Below are 19,842 nucleotides of genomic sequence, written 5' to 3' on the forward strand. Positions count from 1 at the left end.
GCTACCAGATTGGACACACGAATGAGAACATTCCTGTCATTACACGGGGTCTGGTGGCAAGTGCTGATACAGAACATAGGTGAGAATGAGGATGCAAAAAGGTCTCTAGGCAGCTGAATCAACATCACAGACTACATACAGGAACAGCACATCCCATAGCCCAGGTTGTCCTACTCTAGATGGGGGTGGATGAGGTTTTCCATGTCCTTCACTAGACAGAGAAACAGATTTTAGGAGAAAGACACATTAAAGTGGTGCCATGAGAGGTGGGATGTGGAGGGCCTGGTCAGCTCCCACAAAGCCTGGACCCACTGCTGCCTCCAAAGCAGGAGCTAGGAATGGCTGTTCCCAGGGATGGTGTTTGTTCTTATGCCTCAGGGGTGTGGGGAGGGAGGTAGAGGGAATTCCCAGGTGCCCATCTGAGGTAGTCTGAATGCACAGAGAGGCAACTCACTTGGAAAAGACACACTTGTGCACCTCTGGGTTCTGTGGGAAGTCACGGCTGGACTGCTGTCTTACCGGAATAGTCTGTATCCATACCTTTTCCAGTGCGGCATCATGAGAGGCTTATAGATAGACTTTTAACAGGTCAAGTTGTCCTTCCTGCCCCTCTGGCAAACCCACCCTGATTGATGTTAGAGATTATCCTGTCCCCTACTTGGTCAGGGACACACCCTGGCTGCTAGGGAGTTTGTGATGGTCCTTCCCAGCGTCATGGTCCCTGGCCGAAGTGACAGGTTCCGGACTGGCCACTCAACGCTGTTAGGGCCACTGAGAAGCAGACATGAAGATGCCGTCAGGAAAGGGGCTATTTCCCATGCATTCACCAGACAAGACAGGACACAGAGAGAAGCTCCAGTAGCCTTTTAGTCACCACGGGCTGGCCTGGGAATGGAGCAGTGCAGAAGACGTGGAGTTCAGGGATCACGTACGGAGGCCTGGCCAAGCTACACCAGGCCCGCCACCCTGCCCTGGACTTCACTTCCTGCTTTGGATTATTTGTCTTAACTGAAACATCCTGACAAAGATCAAAGTCAGTGCCACTGAGAAGTAGAGAGAAGACCAGGCAGCTACAGTGAAAGCAGAGGTGAGACATCTGATAGTATGGGAGCACACGGACAACAGCTTAGACCGAATTCAGAGATAGCTAATATGAACGTTAAATACACCTCAGGCTAGTGTGACATATGACATTCATAATAACCATAAGTCCCCAAAGCAAATGAAATTTAAATTCCGAAAAGCAGTATACAGTGTCTTTTAAGAATAATTCCCATTTAAAGTAGCTAAAACAAAAGTTATCATGCTTAAAGGGAAAATTCAGCATTCAACATGTTTAATCCCCAGTGAGAAATATGTCCCTTTTAAATATAAAAATGGGGAAGAAAATCATGTCTAATGTTCATGATTTGCCCAACATTTATCTTAACGTAAATCATGAGGCGATTCAGGCACAGACTTGTCTCTGGTTCACCCATAGCAACTGGGCTTATAATGAAGAAAATAGTGTGAAGTGTCATCCCTTTTCCTCAGCCTGACTGAGAGGAGGAGATTCAGCTGTGGAATCACCATGACTTGTGCTAGTCCTTGCAGAGCTGACTTCCACTGCTCTCATAACAGCCAACATCGGGAACGACAACAGAAATGCTTACAGTAGTGAGTTCCATGTGCAAGAAGCTCTGAATAGGTTTTGATTCCATGACCCATTTCATCCTCATACTGCTTTCCAAGGCAGACACTGTCCCCACTTCCCAGAATAGATAGGAAAAGAGGCAGAGCTAGGATTTGGATGGAGCTTGTCTGACTCTACTCTTGAACCCCATGCTAAAACCAGAGTTGTGGCCCCCTCCTGGGAGAGCTTTGAGTAATCGCAACAGCATTTTATTTTACTTTATTGTTTTATTTTTTTAAGGCACCTGACTGTTGACCTCGGAGAAGCTCTATAAGTTAGTTATTCTCGATAGAGGAAAGAAGAAGCCTAAATCCAGGCCAAGAAGAAGTCTTCCAGGGGACAGTGACTTTGGGGATAGGGAGGAGGGGTAGTGATACCAATTTGAGTTTTACTGACCTCTAATTTGAGTCATTTAACTTTTTCTCTCATCATTGGGAATTTTGCTGCATAAAAGGATTAAACCAATTAAGCATCATTTCTGGGTCTATGAATACCAGTTGTCTTTGGTTTCTGTAGTATTTTTTGTTGCCTTGTTTTTATTTGTCCTGCTTAGGCCCTATAGGGCTTCTTAGGTCTGTGGCTTGATGTTCGTCTTAACCAATTTTGGAAATAATCACTATCTCTCTTTTTTTTAATTAGTTTCCGGTGTACAAAACAGTGTAATAGATATTTACACTGTAAATATCCCCCTCCCCAATCTACTACCCCCTCGGACCTAGTATATAGCTGTTACAGTTCCACTGACTCTATTCCTTATGCTGTACTCTACGTCCTGTGACTATATATATTTTAAATTACAGTTGATATTCGTTATTATTCAGCTTCAGTTTCAGGTGTACACTGCAGCGGTCAGCCACCTACATCGTCCATGAAGTGGTCTCCCTAATAAGACAAGTGTCCATTGGAAACCCTACAAAATCTTTACAACATTATTGATTATATTCCCCAAACTGTCTTTCGTATCCCCATGGCAATCTTGTGGTTACCGATTGTGCTTTCTAATCCCCTCATCTTTTTCTTCCTCCCCACCCCTCTCCCATCTAGCAACCGTCAGTTTTTCCTCTATATGTCTGAGATTATTTCTGATTAGTTTGTTCATTTATTCTGTTCTTTAGATTCCACATATAAGTGAGATCATATGGTATTTGTCTTTCTCTGTCTGACTTATTCACTTAGTATAATGTTCTCTTGGTCCAGCCATATCGTTGCAAATGGTTAAGATTTCATTCTTCTTTATGGCCAAGTAGTACTTCATTGTATAAATGTACCACAGTTTCTTAATCCAGTCATCTACCAATGCGCATTTCTGTTGTTTCCACGTCTTGGCTATTGTGAATAGCACTGCAGTAAACATAGGGGTGCATAAATTTTTTTGAATTAGTGTTTTAGATTTCTCTGGATAGATACCTAAGAATGGAATTGCTGGGTCATAAGGTAGTTCCATTTCCAGTTTTTTGAAATATCTCCATATTGATTTCCATAGTGGCTGCACCAATCTGCAATCTCACCAGCAGTGCACGAGGAATCCCTTTTCTCCACATCCTCACCAGCACTTGTTGTTTGTTGATTTATTGATGATAGCCATTCTGACTGGAGTAAGGTGGTATCTCATGGTTTTTATTTGCATTTCTCTAATGATTAGTGAGGTTGAACATTTTTTCATATCTATGTTTACCATCTGTATGTCCTCTTTAGAAAAATGGCTCTTCATGTCCTCGGCCCATTTTTTAATTCAGTTGTTTGTGGTTTTGGTGTTGAGTTGAATGAGATTTTTATAAATTTTGGATATTACCCCCTTATCAGATGTATCACTGAAAATTTCTTCTCCCTTTCAGTACGATTCCTATTTTTTTGATGGTTTCCTTTGCTGTTAAAAACCTTTTTAGTTTGATGTAATCCCATATATTTATACCTATTATAATAGAAGCAAGAATTAACATTGGGATAAAGACAGTCAATTCATAGATTAAATGACTATATAGTTATGGATTTATTTCTGGGCTCTCTATTCTGTTCCATTGATCTATGTATCTGTTTTTATGCCAGTGCCATGCTGTTTTGATTACTATAGCCTATACTATAGTATACCTCCCACTTTGTTCTTATTTCTCAAGATTGCCGTGGCTATTTGGGGTCTTTTATGGTTCCATATAAATTTTAGGATTATATGTTCTATTTCTGTGAAAAATGTCCATGGTAGTTTGATAGGAATTGAGTTGAATCTCTATGTTGCCTTAGGCAGTATGCACATGTTAACTATATTAATTTTTCCTATCCATAAGCATGGTATGTGTTTCCATTTATTTGTATCTTCTTCAATTTCTCTCTTCAGTGTCTTAACAATTTTCTGAGTACAGGTGTTTTACTTCTCCGGTTAAATTTATTCGTAAGTATTTTATAGTTTTTGAAGCAATTGTAAATGGGACTGTTTTCTTAATTTATCCTTCGATAGTTTATTATTGGTGTATACAAATGCTACTGATTTCTGAATATTTGTATCCTGTTACTTTACTAAATCCATTTATCAGTTCTAATAGTTGTTCGGTGGAGTCTTTGGGGTTTTCTCTATATGATATGTCATCTACATATAATGACAATTTTACTTCCTCCTTTCGAATTTGGATGCCTTTTATTTCTTTTTCTTGTCTGATTGCTGTGGCTAGAACATCCAGAACTATGTTGAATAAAAGTGGAGAAAGTGGGCAACCTTGTCTTGTTCCTGATCTTTAGGGGAATGGTTTTACCTTTTCCCCATTGAGTATGATGTTAGCTGTGGGTTTCTCATATATGGCCTTTAGTATGTTGAGATATGATCCCTCTATTCCCACTTTACTAGGAGTTTTTATCCTAAATGTCTACTGGATTTTGTCAAATGCGTTTTCTGCATCTATTGATAGGACCATATAATTTTTATTTTTCATTTTGTTAATGGTATCACATTAACTGATTTGCAGATATTGAACCAACCTTGCATACTAGGAATAAATCCCACTTGATCATAGTGTATGATCTTTTTAATGTATTGCTGAATTTTGTTTGCTAATATTTTGTTGAGGATTTTTGCATCTGTGTTCATTAGGGATATTGGCCTGTAGTTTTCTTTTTTTGTGATTGTCTGATTTTTGGATCAGGGTGATAGTGGCCTCGTAAAGAGAGTTTGGGAACCTTCCCTCCTGGATTTTTTGGAATAGTTTGAGAAAAATAGGTGATAATTCTTTTTTAAATGTTTGGTAAAATTCATATATAAAGCCATCTGGTCCAGGGTGTTTGTTTATTGGGAACTTGTAGATTGCTGATTCGATTTCTATGGTAGTAATCAGTCTATTCAGATTTTCTGTTTCTTCTTTTTTTTGAAGTTTTCTTTTTTTTCCCCTCTATTTCTTCTTGAGTTAGCCTTAGATGGTTGTATGCTTCTAGAAAATTATCCATTTCATCCGTATTGTCTAATTTGTTGGCATATAGTTGCTCATAGTATTTCCTTAAATTTTTTTGTATTTCTGCGGTGTCTGTTGTGACTTCTCTTTCATTTCTGACTTTATTAATTTGGGTCCTCTCTCTCGTTTGTGATGAGTGTGGCTAAAGTTTTGTGATTTTGTTTATCTTCTCAAAAAACAAGCTCTTGGTTTTATTGTTCTTTTGTATTGTTTTTTTCATCTCTGTTTCATTTATTTCCACTCTGATCTTTATTATCTCCTTCTCTGTACTCCCTTTGGGCTTATTTTGCTGTACTTTTTCCATTTTCCTTAGGTGTAAGGATAAACTCTTGACATGAGATTTTTCTTTTTTCTATGGGTAGGCCTGCATTGCTATGAATTTCCCTCTTAGGACTGCTTTCACTGCAGTCGTTGGGGGCGTTGTGTTTTCATTTTCCTTTGTCTCGAGGTATCTTTTGAATTCTTCCTTTATCTCATTGTTTACCCATTCATTATTTAGTAATATGTTATTCAGCCTCCATGTACTTTTGTGTTTTCCAGTTTTTTTCCTTTAATTGATTTCTAACTTCACAGCACTGTGGTCAGAGAAGATGCTTGATATAATTTTGATTTTCTTAAATTTATTGAGATTTGTTTATTGCCTAACATGTGGTTCATCTTGGAAAATGTTCCATGTGCGCTCCAGAAGAATGTGCATTCTGCAGCTTAGGGGTGAAATGCTCTAAAAATATCAATTGAATCCAACTAGTCTAATGTGTCATTTAAGGCTGCTGTTTCCATATTGATTTTCTGTCTGGAGGATATGTCCCTTCTTGTCAGTGGTGTGCAGAAGTCCACTACTATGGTAGTGTTATTGTTGATCTCTGTCTTTATGTCAGTCAATATCTATTTTATATATTTAGTGCACCTATGTTAGGTGCATAGATGTCTACTAGGGTTATATCCTCTTGTTGGATCCATCCCTTTATTATTATGTAGTCTCTTTCTTTGTCTTTTATTATATTGTTCATTTTAATGTCTACTTTGGCAGATATAAGGATTGCAATTCCAGCTTTTTTCTAATTTCCATTTGCATGAAATATCTTACTCCATCCCTTCACTTTCAGCCTGTGTGTGTCTTTTGATCTGAGGTGAGTCTCTTGTATACAGCATATACGAGGGTCTTGCTTTCTTATCCACTCAGCCACCCTGTGTCTCTTGATTGGAACATTTAATCCATTTACATTTAAAGTGATTATTGATAGGTACATACCTATTACGATTTTTTTCCTAATTAAAGATTATTGGGGTGACAATTGTTGGTAAACTTACATAGATTTCAGGTGTACAATTCTGATGACATCATCTATAAATCCCATTGTGTGTTCACCACCCAGAGTCAGTTCTCCTTCCATCACCATATATTTGATCCCCCTTACCCTCATCTCCCACCCCCCACCCCCCTTACCCTCTGGTAACCACTAAACTATTGTCTGTGTCTATGAGTTTTTGTTTCTCATTTGTTGGTCTTCTTCTTTGGTTGTTTTTGGTTTATATACCACATAACAGTGAAATCATATGGTTCTCTGCTTTTTCTGTCTGACTTATTTCGTTTAGCATTATAGTCTCAAGATCCATCCATGTTGTCACAAATGGTCCTATTTCACCTTTTCTTACTGCCAAATAGAATTCCATTGTGTATATATACCACAACTTCTTTATCCATTCATCTATCAAAGGACATTTTGGTTGTTTCTATGTCTTGGCCACCGTAAATGAAGCTGCAATGAACATTGGAGCACACGTGTCTTTATGGATAAATGTTCTCAGGTATTTTGGGTAGATACCCAAGAGAGGGATTGCTGGGTCATACAGTAATTCTATTCGTAATTTTTTGAGGAACCTCCACATTGCCTTCCATAGTGGCTATACCAGTCTGCTTCCCACCAGCAGTGTATGAGGATTCCTTTTTTCCCACAGCCTTTCCAACATTTGTTACTATTTGTCTTGTTGATGATAGCCATTCTAATTGGGGTGAGGTGATATCTCATTGTGGTTTTTATTTGCATTTCTCTGATGATTAGTGATGTTGAGCATATTTTCATATGTCTATTTGCCATTTGTATGTCCTCTTTGGAGAAATGTCTCTTCAGGTCCTCTGCCCATTTTCAATTGGGTTGTTTGTTTGTTTTTTTTGTTGAGTTGTATGAGTTCCTTGTATATTTTGGATATTAGCCCCTTATCGGAGGCACTGTTTGCCAAAATCTTCTCCCACTCAGTTGGTTGCCTCTTTATTTTGTTGATGGTTTCTTTTGCTGTGCAGAAGCTTTTAAGTTTGATATAGTCCCATTCATTTATTTTAGCTTTTACTTCCCTTGCCTTTGGAGTCAAATTCATAAAATACTCTTTGAACCCAAGGTCCATAAGTTTATTACCTATGTTTTCTTCTATGCAGTTTATTGTGTCAGGTCTTATGCTTAAGTCTTTGATCCATTTTGAATTCATCTTGGTACATGGTGACAGATTGCAGTCCAGTTTCATTCTTTTGCACGTGGCTTTCCAATTCTCCCAGCACCATTTATTTAAGAGGTGCTTTTCTCTATTACATGTTTTTTGCTTCTTTGTCAAAAATTGTCTGTTCATATTTATGGGATTTTATTTCTGAGTTCTTTATTCTAGTCCATTGGTCTATGTGTCTGTTTTTCTTCCAATACCATGCTGTTTTGATTATTGTTGCCCTGTAGTACAAGCTAAAGTCAGGAAGTGTGAAACCTCCAGCATTGTTCTTTTTTCTTAAGATTGCTTTGGCTGTTCGGGGTCTTTTGTGGTTCCAAACAAATCTGTTGACTTTTTGTTCTATTTCTTTAAAAAATGCCATTGGGATTTTGATGGGGATTGCATTAAACCTGTATATTGCTTTGGGTAATATGGCCATTTTAACTATGTTGATTCTTCCAATTCATGAGAATGGAATATCTTTCCATTTCTTTTTGTCTTCAATTTCTTTTAAAAATGTCTTGTAGTTTTCAGCATATAGGTCTTTGACATCGTTGGTTAAGTTTATTCCTAGGTATTTTATTCTTTTTGCTGCAATTGCAAGAGGAATTTTTTTTTTCTTTTTCTGTGATTTCATTGTTAGTATATAGGAATGCGATAGACGTTTTTTACGTTGTTTTTGTAGCTGGTAACTGTACTGTATTCGTTGATTGTTTCTCATAGCTTTTTGGTGGAGTCTTTAGGTTTTTGTATATAGCATCATGTCATCAGCAAAGGGTGAAAATTTAACTTGTTCATTCCTAATTTGGATGCCTTTTATTTCTTTCTCTTGCCTGATTGCTCTGGCGAGGACTTCCAACACTATGTGGAAAAGCAGAGGTGATAGGGGACAGCCCTGTCGTGTTCCTGAACGTTGAGCAAAGGGCTTCAGTTTTTCACTGTTAATTATGAGATTAGCCGAGGGTTTGTCATATATGTCCTTTATTATGTTAAGGTATTTTCCTTCTATACCTATTTTATTAAGTGTTTTAATCATAAATGGATGTTGTATCTTGTCAAATGCTTTTTCTGCATCAATTGATATATTCATGTGATTTTTGTCCTTTATTTTGTGTATGTGATGTATCACATTGACGGATTTGCGTATGTTGAGCCATCCTTGTGCCCCTGGGATGAACCCCACTTGGTCGTGATGAATAATCTTTTTAATGCATTGTTGCATTCGATTTGCTAGAATTTTGTTTAGGATTTTTGCATCTATATTCATCAGAGATATTGGTTTGTAGTTCTCTTTTTTTGTGTTCTCCTTACTAGGTTTTGTTATCAGGGTAATGTTGGCCTCATAAAATGAATTAGGGAGTACTGTCTCTTCTTCAATTTTTTGGAAGAGTTTGAGCAGGATAGATATTAGATCCTCTTTGAAGGTTTGGTAGAATTCACTAGTGAAGCCATCTGGTCCCAGACTTTTGCTTTTGGGAAGGTTTTGGATGACTGATACAATATTGTTACTGGTGATCGGTCTGTTTAGATTTTCCAGTTCTTCATGGTTCAGCCTAGGAAGACTATATATTTCTAAGAACTTGTCCATTTCTTCTAGGTTATTGAATTTGGTGGCATATAGTCCTTCATAGTATTCTTAGATGATTCTTTATATTTCTGTGGCATCCATGATAACTTCCCCTTTTTCATTTCTGATTTTATTTATTAGCGTCTTCTCTCTTTTTATCTTAGTGAGACAAAGTTTTGTCAATTTTGTTAATCTTTTCAAAGAACCAGCTGTTTGTCACATTAATTTTTCTATTGTCCTTTTGTTCTCTATTTCATTTAGTTCTGCTCTGATTTTTATTGTTTCCTTTCTTTTGCGGACATTGGGTTTCATTTGTTCTTTTTTTCCCTAGTTCTTTAAGGTGGAACATGAGGTTATTTATTTGGGATTTTTCTTGTTTCTTGAGATAGGCCTTTTATGTTTTAAATTTCCCTCTTAAAAGTGCTTTCGCTGCATGCCAAAAATTTTGGTAGGATGTATTTTCATTCTCATTTGTTTGTATGTGTCTTTTGATCTCTCCTCTTATTTCTTTTTTGACCTGGTCGTTCTTTAAAAGTATGTTGTTTAATCTCAATGTATTTGTGGTATTTCCTGCTTTCTTTTTGCAGTTGATATCCAATTTCAAAGCCTTGTGATCAGACAATATGCTTGGTATGATTTCAGTCTTCTTAAATTTGCTGATGTTAGTTTTATGTCCCAATATACGGTCTATCCTTGAGAATGTTCCATGTACACTAGAAAAAAGTGTATAGTCTGATGTTTTAGGATGAAGTGCTCTATAACTATCAGTTATGTCCATTTCGTCTAATGTGTCATTTGGGGCTGATATTTCATTGTTTATTTTCTGTTTGGATGATCTATCCATAGCTGTCAATGATGTATTTAGGTTCCCTAGTATAATTGTGTTTTGGTCAATTTCTCTTTTAAGTTCTCTTAGAAGTTGCTTGGTATGTTTTGGTGCTCCCTGACTGGGGACATAAAAATTGATGACTGTTATGTCTTTTTGTTGTATAGTCCCCTTTACCATTATGAAATGTCCATCTTTGTCTCTTGTTACCTTTTTCACCCTGAAGTCTGTTTCATCTGATATCATTATGGCTACACCTGATTTTCTCTGGGTACCATTTGCTTTGAGTGTCAATTTCCACCCTTTCACTTTGAGTCTATGCTTGTCCTTGTAGCTGAGATGCGTCTCTTGGAGACAGCATATGGTTGGGTTTAGTTTTTTGATCCAATCTGCTACTCTGTGCCTTTTTATTGGTGAGTTCAGTCCATTTACATTTAGGGTGATTATTGGTATGTGAGGATTTACTATCCTGTCTTTAGTTTTCTGGTAAGACTGTGTCTCCATTGTTTCTTTGCCTTTTTGTTTTTGTCTATTATTTCTGTGTGGTGGTATTCTATGATGTTTCCCTGTGTTTCTTCTTTTATTACAGTATATATTTCAGTTCTGGAATTTTTTTTGAGTGGTTACCTTTAAGTTTATGTAAAAGAAAGGTTGATATTTAGAATATTCCATTTTCTTCAGCATGCCTACTTTCTTATTCCCATATAGCGGTTCAGGGCTTTAGTCTCACCCTTTTTATGTTTTGGTTGCCAAAAATTGTCCCTGTTGATAGTGGTCAAATAGCCTCCTTTAGTATTTCTTGTATTGCAGGTCGCGTATTAGAAAATTCCCTCAGCTTCTGTACGTCTGGAAAGGTCTCTTATTCCTCCTTCATATCTAAAGGATATCTTTGCTGGGTATAGTATTCTTGGCTCATAATTCCTCTCTTTCAATAGTTTGAATATTTGGTTCCACTCCCTCCTGGCTTGTATAGTTTCTGCTGAGAAATCTGATGATAATCTAATGATGATAATCTAATCTAAGCTTTCCTTTGTAGGTTACCATCTTCTTTTCCCTGGCTGCCTTGAGGATTCTTTCTTTGTCGTTGATTTTTGACAGCTTCAATACAATGTGCCTTGGAGAAGGCCTGTTGGGATTGAGGTAATTAGGTGTTCTATTTTGCTTCTTGGATTCGAGCATCCAGTTGTTTCCACAAGTTTGGGAAGTTCTCATCGACTGTTTGTTTGAATACACTCTCTGTTCCCTTCTTTCTTTCTTCTCCTTCTGGTATGCCCATTATTCTTGTATTGCTCTTTCTGATTTTGTCAGAAATTTCTTGTAGAGTTCTTTCATTTCTTTTAAGTCTCAAGTCTCTTTATTCTTCCATCTGTGTCATTTTCAGGTTTCTATCTTTGATGTCATTGATGCTTTCCTCCATCTGGTCAACTCTACTACCTAAGCTGGCTATTTCATTCTTAATTTCTTCTATTGAGTTCTTAATCTCCAGAAATTCTATTTGGTTCTTTTTTAAAATGTCAATCTCTTTGGTAAAATGTTTTTGTTGTTCTTTGATTGTGTTTCTGAGTTCATTAACCTGTCTTTCTGTGTTTTCTGGCATCTCGTTGAGTTTTTTCTTTTCTTTTTTTTAGGATTTTATTGGGGAAGGGGAAGAGGACTTTATTGGGGAACAGTGTATACTTCCAGGACTTTTTTGTTTCCCACGCCAAGTTGTTGTCCTTCCAATCCTAGCTGTAGATGGCGCCGCCAAGCCTCAAGCTGCCATCCCCTCAGTCGCAGCCACGGAGGGTGCAGCCTGGCTCCAGGTACAGCCGCAGCCTCCAGCTGCAGGGGGCACAGCCCAACATCCCTTACGGGAATCAAACCAGCAACCTTGTGGTTGAGAGGACGCGCTCCAACCAACTGAGCCACTCGGGAGGCAGCTCAGGTCAAGGTGCCGTTTTCAATCTTAGTTGCAGGAGGCGGAGCCCACCATCCCTTGTGGGACTTGAGGAATTGAACTGGCAACCTTGTCGTCGAGAGCCCACCGACCCATGTGGGAACCAAACCGGCAGCGCTTGGAGTCAGGAGCACGGAGCTCCAACTGTCTGAGCCACCGGGCTGGCCCTCGTTGAGTTTTTTTAGAAATGCAATCTTGAATTCTGTCATTTAAGTCACATATTTCCATATCGTTAAGTTCATTTTCTGAAGACTTTTCACTTTCTTTTTGAGCTGTCTTGTTGCCTTGGTCACTCATGGCACTTAATGATTTATTATTTCTCTTTCTATGTATCTACAGGAGTGGGTTCTGCAACAAGTTGATAGGAAGAGGTCTTTCTTTTGTTTTCCAGTATGTGTTTGTAGAATGCTGTATTTTCTTTCCAACTGAAGCCTTTTTTTCTCTCTCACACTGTAGTGTTATGTTTTCTCTGCACTATCCAGCTTCTCACACAATGGGGGGATTCCCTGGAAGGTGGGCTTCTCCTCTGTTAATAGTTTGCCTGGGTTGTAGTGCCCCACATCCCTGTGGGGATGCAGAGAGCTTTTGAATTTCCAGAGCTCTTCCTGCAACAGATTCAGAGCCCGTGTATTTCATCAGTTCTATTTACTTCTGCAGGGATCCATCCAGATAGGTGGGGACAGGGGTGGGGTGAGTTGTGAGAGTTGGCCCAGAGCAATGGCGGTGACCACCAATACAGCCAGTCCTGCTTCCACAGCTCCCTCCACTTTGCTGGAACTAGTTGGGCTGCGAATCTGTGTCTGTGGACCACAGTTCTCAGAACTGCAGATATTCTGTTCTTTTGATCTGACACTGCTACTGTTCAGCTTCTAGCACTGGGCAGGTGGGGGCGGTGTGAGTTCTGGGAGGGTACGGAGCATGCGGCTAGGCTCAGTGCCTAAGGCTTCTGTTCTCTGCGGCAGTGAGGGCTTAAACCACCATTTTCAGCCTTCTTCCTTCAGTCTTTGCTCCGAGGTCTCTGCTGTGAGCGTTGGGTTCAGCCGTGTTATATGTTGTCCCCTCAGTCCTGTGGGCCATAAACAGAGCCCTAGCAGTCCGAGTTCTTCCCTCTCCCGCAGCTGTGGTAGTTCTGGGATGCAGCGAGCTCGGAGCACTGAGCTAGGTCTGTATCCTGAACCCGCACGGCTGCTTCTCAGCACTTCTCCTTTCCCTCCTCCCCTGCTCGTGCAATTTGCCCACCTTTAGGTGGACTCAGCAGTGAACTTCTTCATCTTGCCTGTCTGCTGTGCACAGTGTCCGTTGTGGAGTTATTATTGTTCCATTTGTTGTAAATTCTAGGGAAGATTTCCAGAGGCTCACCTCTTGCCGCCAATTTGATCCACTCTACCTATTACCATTTTGTTATTTTTATTTCTGGTCTTCATTAGATTGTTTTCATCTTTCTTCTGCTAAAGGAAGCCCTTTTAACATTTCCTACAATGCTGGTTTGGTGGTTGAAGTCCTTTAGCTTATTCTTTTCTGGGAAGCTCTTTATCTCTCCTTCAATTTTAAATGATAGCCTTGCTGGATAAAGCAATCTAGGTTGTAGGCATTTGTTTTTATTCACTTTGAATACCTCCTGCCATTCCCTTCTGGTCTGCAAAATTTCTGTAGAAAAGTCAACTGATAGTGTTATGGGAGCACCCTTGTAAGTAACTTGCTGTCTGTCTCTTGCTTCTTTTAGGATTCTTTCTTTGTCTTTAACTTTTTCCATTTTAAATATGATGTGTCTTGGTGTGGGCCTCTTTGGGTTCATCTTGACTGGAACTCTCTGTACTTCCTGGACTTCTATGTCGCTTTCCTTCACCAGGTTAAGGAAGTTTTCGGTCATTATTACTTCAAATATGTTCTTGATCCCTTGCTTCCTCTCTTCTCTTTCAGGTATTCCTATGATGCACATGTTGTTGCACTTGATGTTATCCCACAGGTCTCTTGTACTATTTACATTGTTTTTTATTCTTTTTAATTTTCGTTGTTCCAGTTGGGTGATCTCTGCTGTCTTGTCTTCTAAATCACTGATTCGATCCTCTGCTTCATCTAAGCTACTGGTAATTCCTTCAAGTGTGTTCTTTATTTTAGTTATTGTATTCTTTAGGCTTACTGGTTGTTTTTTATGATTTCTCTATCCTTCTGTATGTTCTCACTAAGTTCCTTAAATATTCTTATCATCAGTGTTCTAAACTGTGTCTCTGATAGGTTGGTTATCTCTATTTCATTTATTTCCAATTCTGGAGGTTTCTTTTGTACTTTTATTTGGGACATGTTTCTTTGTTTCTTCATTCTGGCTGACTCTCTGTGTTTGCTTCTACGTATTTGGTAGATCCCCTAGGTCTCTCAGTCTTTGCTGGGTGGACTTATGTATTATGTGTTCTTCATAATTGAATTGCATAGTGTCCCTATTCTCCTGTGGGTGTGTTCCAGAAGTGTCCCTTGTGTTGTGTGTATTCTCCTTTTGAAGTTGAGCTTTAATTGCTTTTGGCTTGTCAGTAAGTGGGATTGACTCCCAGGCTGACTAGCTGTGAGAATTGGCAATGCCCACAGTGTATGAGTTGCTGTGTGAGGGTTGACTCCTCAGATGAGGCTGAGTCCCTATGGGCTTGTGCCTGTAGAGAATTCCCTTTGAGTGTGTCACTTGTAGGTCAAACCCGGTAATGCTCTGGTTTGTTCTGGAGTTCGCGTCTGGGTGTGTTGATTTTTGTGCCTCTTGGGCTTGGCCCTGGTGCAGGGTCGTTTCAGAACAAAACAAATCAACAAGCTCCACAAAACAACAAATACACTCACATGATACATTGGATGGAATGTATCCAATTCCATCCATCATTCAACACAAACAAAGCTATCAAAAATACGAAACGGAAAACAAAAGAAACAAAACAAAAAATAGCAACACCCCCTCTCTGCAAAACAGAGTCAATAAAGAAAAATGGAAAGGAGGAGGAAAAGTAGAGCAAGGAAAAGAAGAAAGAAGAGAGAGCAAAAGGGGAATATATATATATATATATATATATATATATATATATATATACACACACACATACACACACACACACACATATATATAAAATGATAATAAAAAAAACAAAAAACAAAAAAACAGCGCCAGTCTTGGCTTAGGTCCACCAAGCTATCTCCAGGTTGTCTTCTGCTGTATAAAACCTCCTCTGCATTACCAGGGTCACTCTGGGCACCAGGTGGCCAGCAGAGTCTGAAGGGTGTCGATCACCCTTTTCATCATCATTGGACAAGTAGCCTCCATCCTATATTTCCTAATTATCCTAGTCCTAATACCATTCACAAGCATCACAGAAAACCATCTATTAAAATGAAGAGTGTCGGTAGTATATTGTATTACCCGGGTCTTATAAACCAGAAAAGGGGAACAACAACTCCCCTACAGACTGAAGGAAGAAACTCCATGTTCCACCATCAGCACACAAAGCTGAAATTCTACTTAAACTATTCCTTGAACCTATATATGAATGAAGTTAGACCAACCCATGTAACTCCCCAGTATTAATTTACCAGCACATACCTCTATGTAATTCGTGCATTATGTTAACTAGACCATACATTATATAGTACATGATATGTATAATTGTACATAAGTTATTTACCCCATGCATATAAGCAAGTACATAAAACCAAGATATTACATGATACATTGGATGGAAAATCATCCCCAACATGAACATTCCTGACTAAATCACTGCTTGTAATTGCATAGTACATAATATGATTGGTCGTACATACCCCACTAAGTCAAAACATTTCTAGACAACATGCGTATCGCCTCCATTAGGTCATTTCTCGACTACCAACTCACGTGAAACCAGCAACCCTTGTGAGACAAGATGTATCCCTCGTCTCGCCCTGGGCTCATAAATCATGGGGGTTCGTAAACCTGGGGTATAAACGGCATCTGGTTCTTTCTTCAGGGCCATCTCACCTAAAATCGCCTGTTCTTTCCTCTTAAATAAGACATCTCGATGCATTAGTGACTAATCAGCCCATGCCGACACATAACTGTGGTGTCATGCCTTTGGTATTTTTAATTTTGGGGGGTATGCTTGGACTCAGCTATGGCCATCAGAGGCCTTAACACAGTCAAGCAACTTGTAGCTGAGCTTATATTGAACCATGCTTGGACGCGCATCAAAATCAAAGGGTAAATAAAGTGAATGGTACAGGACATAACGGTCAAACGAGCATGGAGAGACAGCCTTCAACATGCAAACTAAGGTGTGGCTACCGGGAGAAGCCATAGACGGGTGTTATTCAGTCAGTGTTTTCAGGACATAACTTACAGCGTACGCAGCATGTGAACCCACCCCCACAAGTTAAGTAGGCTCACCAAATTCCCCCAACCCCTGTTAAATCCTAGCATAACATGCAACTATCAACATCTTGCCAAACCCCAAAAACAAGAACAAGTGTACAACTAACACAAGTGAGACTGAACCTTCATCGATAGCAGGACAGACATCGATAAATCCACAAACCTCAGTGATTTAACTTTACCCACCATTTGATACAAACCTACTTTAATGATTCAACTTTCCTTAGACATCCATCTCCCTAGATCTGAAACCCACCCCCATCAATTCAAATATAACTATGAATTTTAATGTCCACCTCAAACCAAACCCTCCCCGTTAATGTAGCTTAACCAACCAAAGCAAGGCACTGAAAATGCCTGGATGAGTACTAGTACTCCATAAACACATAGGCTTGGTCCTGGCCTTTCTGTTGGTTCTATGTAAAACTACACATGCAAGTATCCGCACCCAGTGAGAATGCCCTCTAAATCGCACCCGATTAAAAGGAGCGGGCATCAAGCACACTACAAAGTAGCTCATCATAACGCCTTGCTTAACCACACCCCCATGGGAAACAGTGGTGATTAAAAATTAAGCCACGAATGAAAGTGACTAAGTTATACCTATACTCCAGGGTTGGTAAATTTTGTGCCAGCCACCGTGGTCACACAATTAACCCAAATCAACAGAAATATGGCATAAAGCGTGTTTAAGAATACAAAAAATAAAGTTAAATTCTAGCTAAGCTGTAAAAAGCCATAGTTAAAATAAAAATAAACTACGAAAGTGACTTTAGAAATTCTGAACACATGATAGCTAAGACCCAAACTGGGATTAGATACCCCACTATGCTTAGCCCTAAACTTAAACAATCAATACAAAAACATTCGCCAGAGTACTACTAGCAACAGCTTAAAATTCAAAGGACTTGATGGTGCTTTATACTCCTGTAGAAGAGCCTGTCCTATAATTGATAAACCCTGATAAACCTCATCAGCTCTTACCAATTCAGCTTATATACCGCCATCATCAGCAAACCCTGAAAAGGAACTGCAGTAAGCATAAACAAAAGACATAAAAACGTTAGGTCAAGGTGTAGCCTATGAGCTGGGAAGAGATGGGCTACATTTTCTTCTTAAAGAACACTTAGAATCACATACGAAAGCTCTCATGAAATCAAGAGCAGAAGGTGGATTTAGTAGTAAACGAAGAACAGAGAGCTTGGTTGAATTAGGCCATGAAGCATGCACACACTGCCCGTCACCCTCCTCATATATGAAGGTACTACCCAAACCTATTCCCACGTACCCACAGTATGAGAGGAGATAAGTCGTAACATTGTAAGCATACTGGAAAGTGCGCTTGGACACATCAAAGTGTGGCTTAAACCAAAGCACCTGGCTTACACCCAGGAGACTTCACGCATAATGAACACTGAACAAGTACTAGCCCAGTCACAACCTAATTCAACTTGCACAATCAACTAAAACAAAACATTTACCCCCATGAAAGTATAGGAGATAGAAATTTCTCTCGGCACTATACAGACAGTACCATAAGGGAACGATGAAAGAAACGCTAAAAGTATAAAACAGCAAAGCTTACCCCTTTTACCTTTTGCATAATGATTTAACTAGAACAAATTAGCAAAAAAAACTTAAGTTAATCACCCGAAACCAGACGAGCTACCTACAAACAGCTTTACAGAGCAAACCCATCTATGTGGCAAAATAGTGGGAAAATTTGTTAGAGGTGAAAAGCCTACTGAGCCTGGTAATAATAGCTGGTTGTCCAGAACAAAATATTAGTTCAAATTTAAACCTTACCTGAAAAACCAACAATTCCAATGTAAGTTTAGGTATTACTCTAAAGGGGTACAGCCCTCTAGATACGGGATACAACCTTTATTAGAGAGTAAGTCATAACCAATACCATAGTTGGCCTAAAAGCAGCCACCAATTAAGAAAGAGTTAAAGCTCAACAAACCCACAATGTTAATCCCTCAAATAACAAACTAACTCCTAATGCACACAACTGGACTATTCTATTACCAAATAGAAGCAACACCGTTAATATGAGTAACAAGAACTACTTCTCCCAGCACAAGTCTATATCAGAACGGATAATCCACTGATAGTTAACAACAAATTCATGCATAACCCAAAGCCAAGACTAAGCCATGAAACAAGTTATTAGCCCAACACAGGAGTGCAATAAGGAAAGATTAAAAGAAGTAAAAGGAACTCAGCAAACACAAACCCCGCCTGTTTACCAAAAACATCACCTCTAGCATTTTAAGTATTAGAGGCACTGCCTGCCCAGTGACATCTGTTCAACGGCTGCGGTATCCTGACCATGCAAAGGTAGCATAATCACTTGTTCCCTAAATAGGAACTTGTATGAATGGCCACACGAGCATTTTACTGTCTCTTCCAATCAGTGAAATTGACCTTCCCGTGAAGAGGTGGAAATGCTCTAACAAGAGGAGAAGACCCTATGGAGCTTTAATTAACTAATCCAATAAAGACAAATCACTACCTACCCAGGACCCAACTCCCCTTTATATGGTTCAACGGCTGCGGTATCCTGACCATGCAAAGGTAGCATAATCACTTGTTCCCTAAATAGGAACTTGTATGAATGGCCACACGAGCATTTTACTGTCTCTTCCAATCAGTGAAATTGACCTTCCCGTGAAGAGGTGGAAATGCTCTAACAAGAGGAGAAGACCCTATGGAGCTTTAATTAACTAATCCAATAAAGACAAATCACTACCTACCCAGGACCCAACTCCCCTTTATATGGATTAACAATTTATGTTGGGGTGACCTCAAAGCACAGAAAAACCTCCGAGTGATCAAAATCTAGACTAACCAGTCAAAACACAACATCACTTAATGATCCAAAATTTGATCAACAGAACAAGTTATCCTAGGGATAACAGCGCAGTCCTATTTAAGAGTCCATATCGACAATTAGGGTTTACGACCTCGAAGTTGGATCAAGACATCCCAATGGTGCAACAGCTATTAACAGTTTGTTTGTTCAACGATTAAAGTCCTACATGGTCTGAGTTCAGACGAGAGTAATCCACGTCGGTTTCTATCTGTTCTAGGCTCCTCCCAGTACGAAGGGACAAGAGAAGCAAGGCCCACTTCACTAAAGTGCCTTCAAGTTAATAGATGATTTAATCTTAATCTAGTAGCTACAAATAACCCTGCCCAAGAAACAGGGCCTGTTAGAGTGGCAGAGCCTGGTACTTGCATAAAACTTAAACTTTTATAGCCAGAGGTTCAACTCCTCTCTCTAACAATATGTTTATAATTAATCTCCTACTAGTAATTGTCCCAATCCTTTTAGCCGTAGCATTCCTCCCCCTCATTGAACGAAAAGTACTAGGCGATATGCAATTCCGTTAAGGACCAAATGTTGTAGGCCCCTACGGACTCCTCCAACCAATCGCTGACGCCATCAAATTTTTCACCAAAGAACCCCTACGTCCCCTAACATCATCAATTTCCATATTCATTATCACACCAGTCCTAGCCCTCACCCTAGCTCTAACAATATGAGCCTC

Source organism: Rhinolophus ferrumequinum, chromosome 23 (genome assembly GCF_004115265.2).
Source record: "Rhinolophus ferrumequinum isolate MPI-CBG mRhiFer1 chromosome 23, mRhiFer1_v1.p, whole genome shotgun sequence".
Lineage (NCBI taxonomy): Eukaryota > Metazoa > Chordata > Mammalia > Chiroptera > Rhinolophidae > Rhinolophus > Rhinolophus ferrumequinum.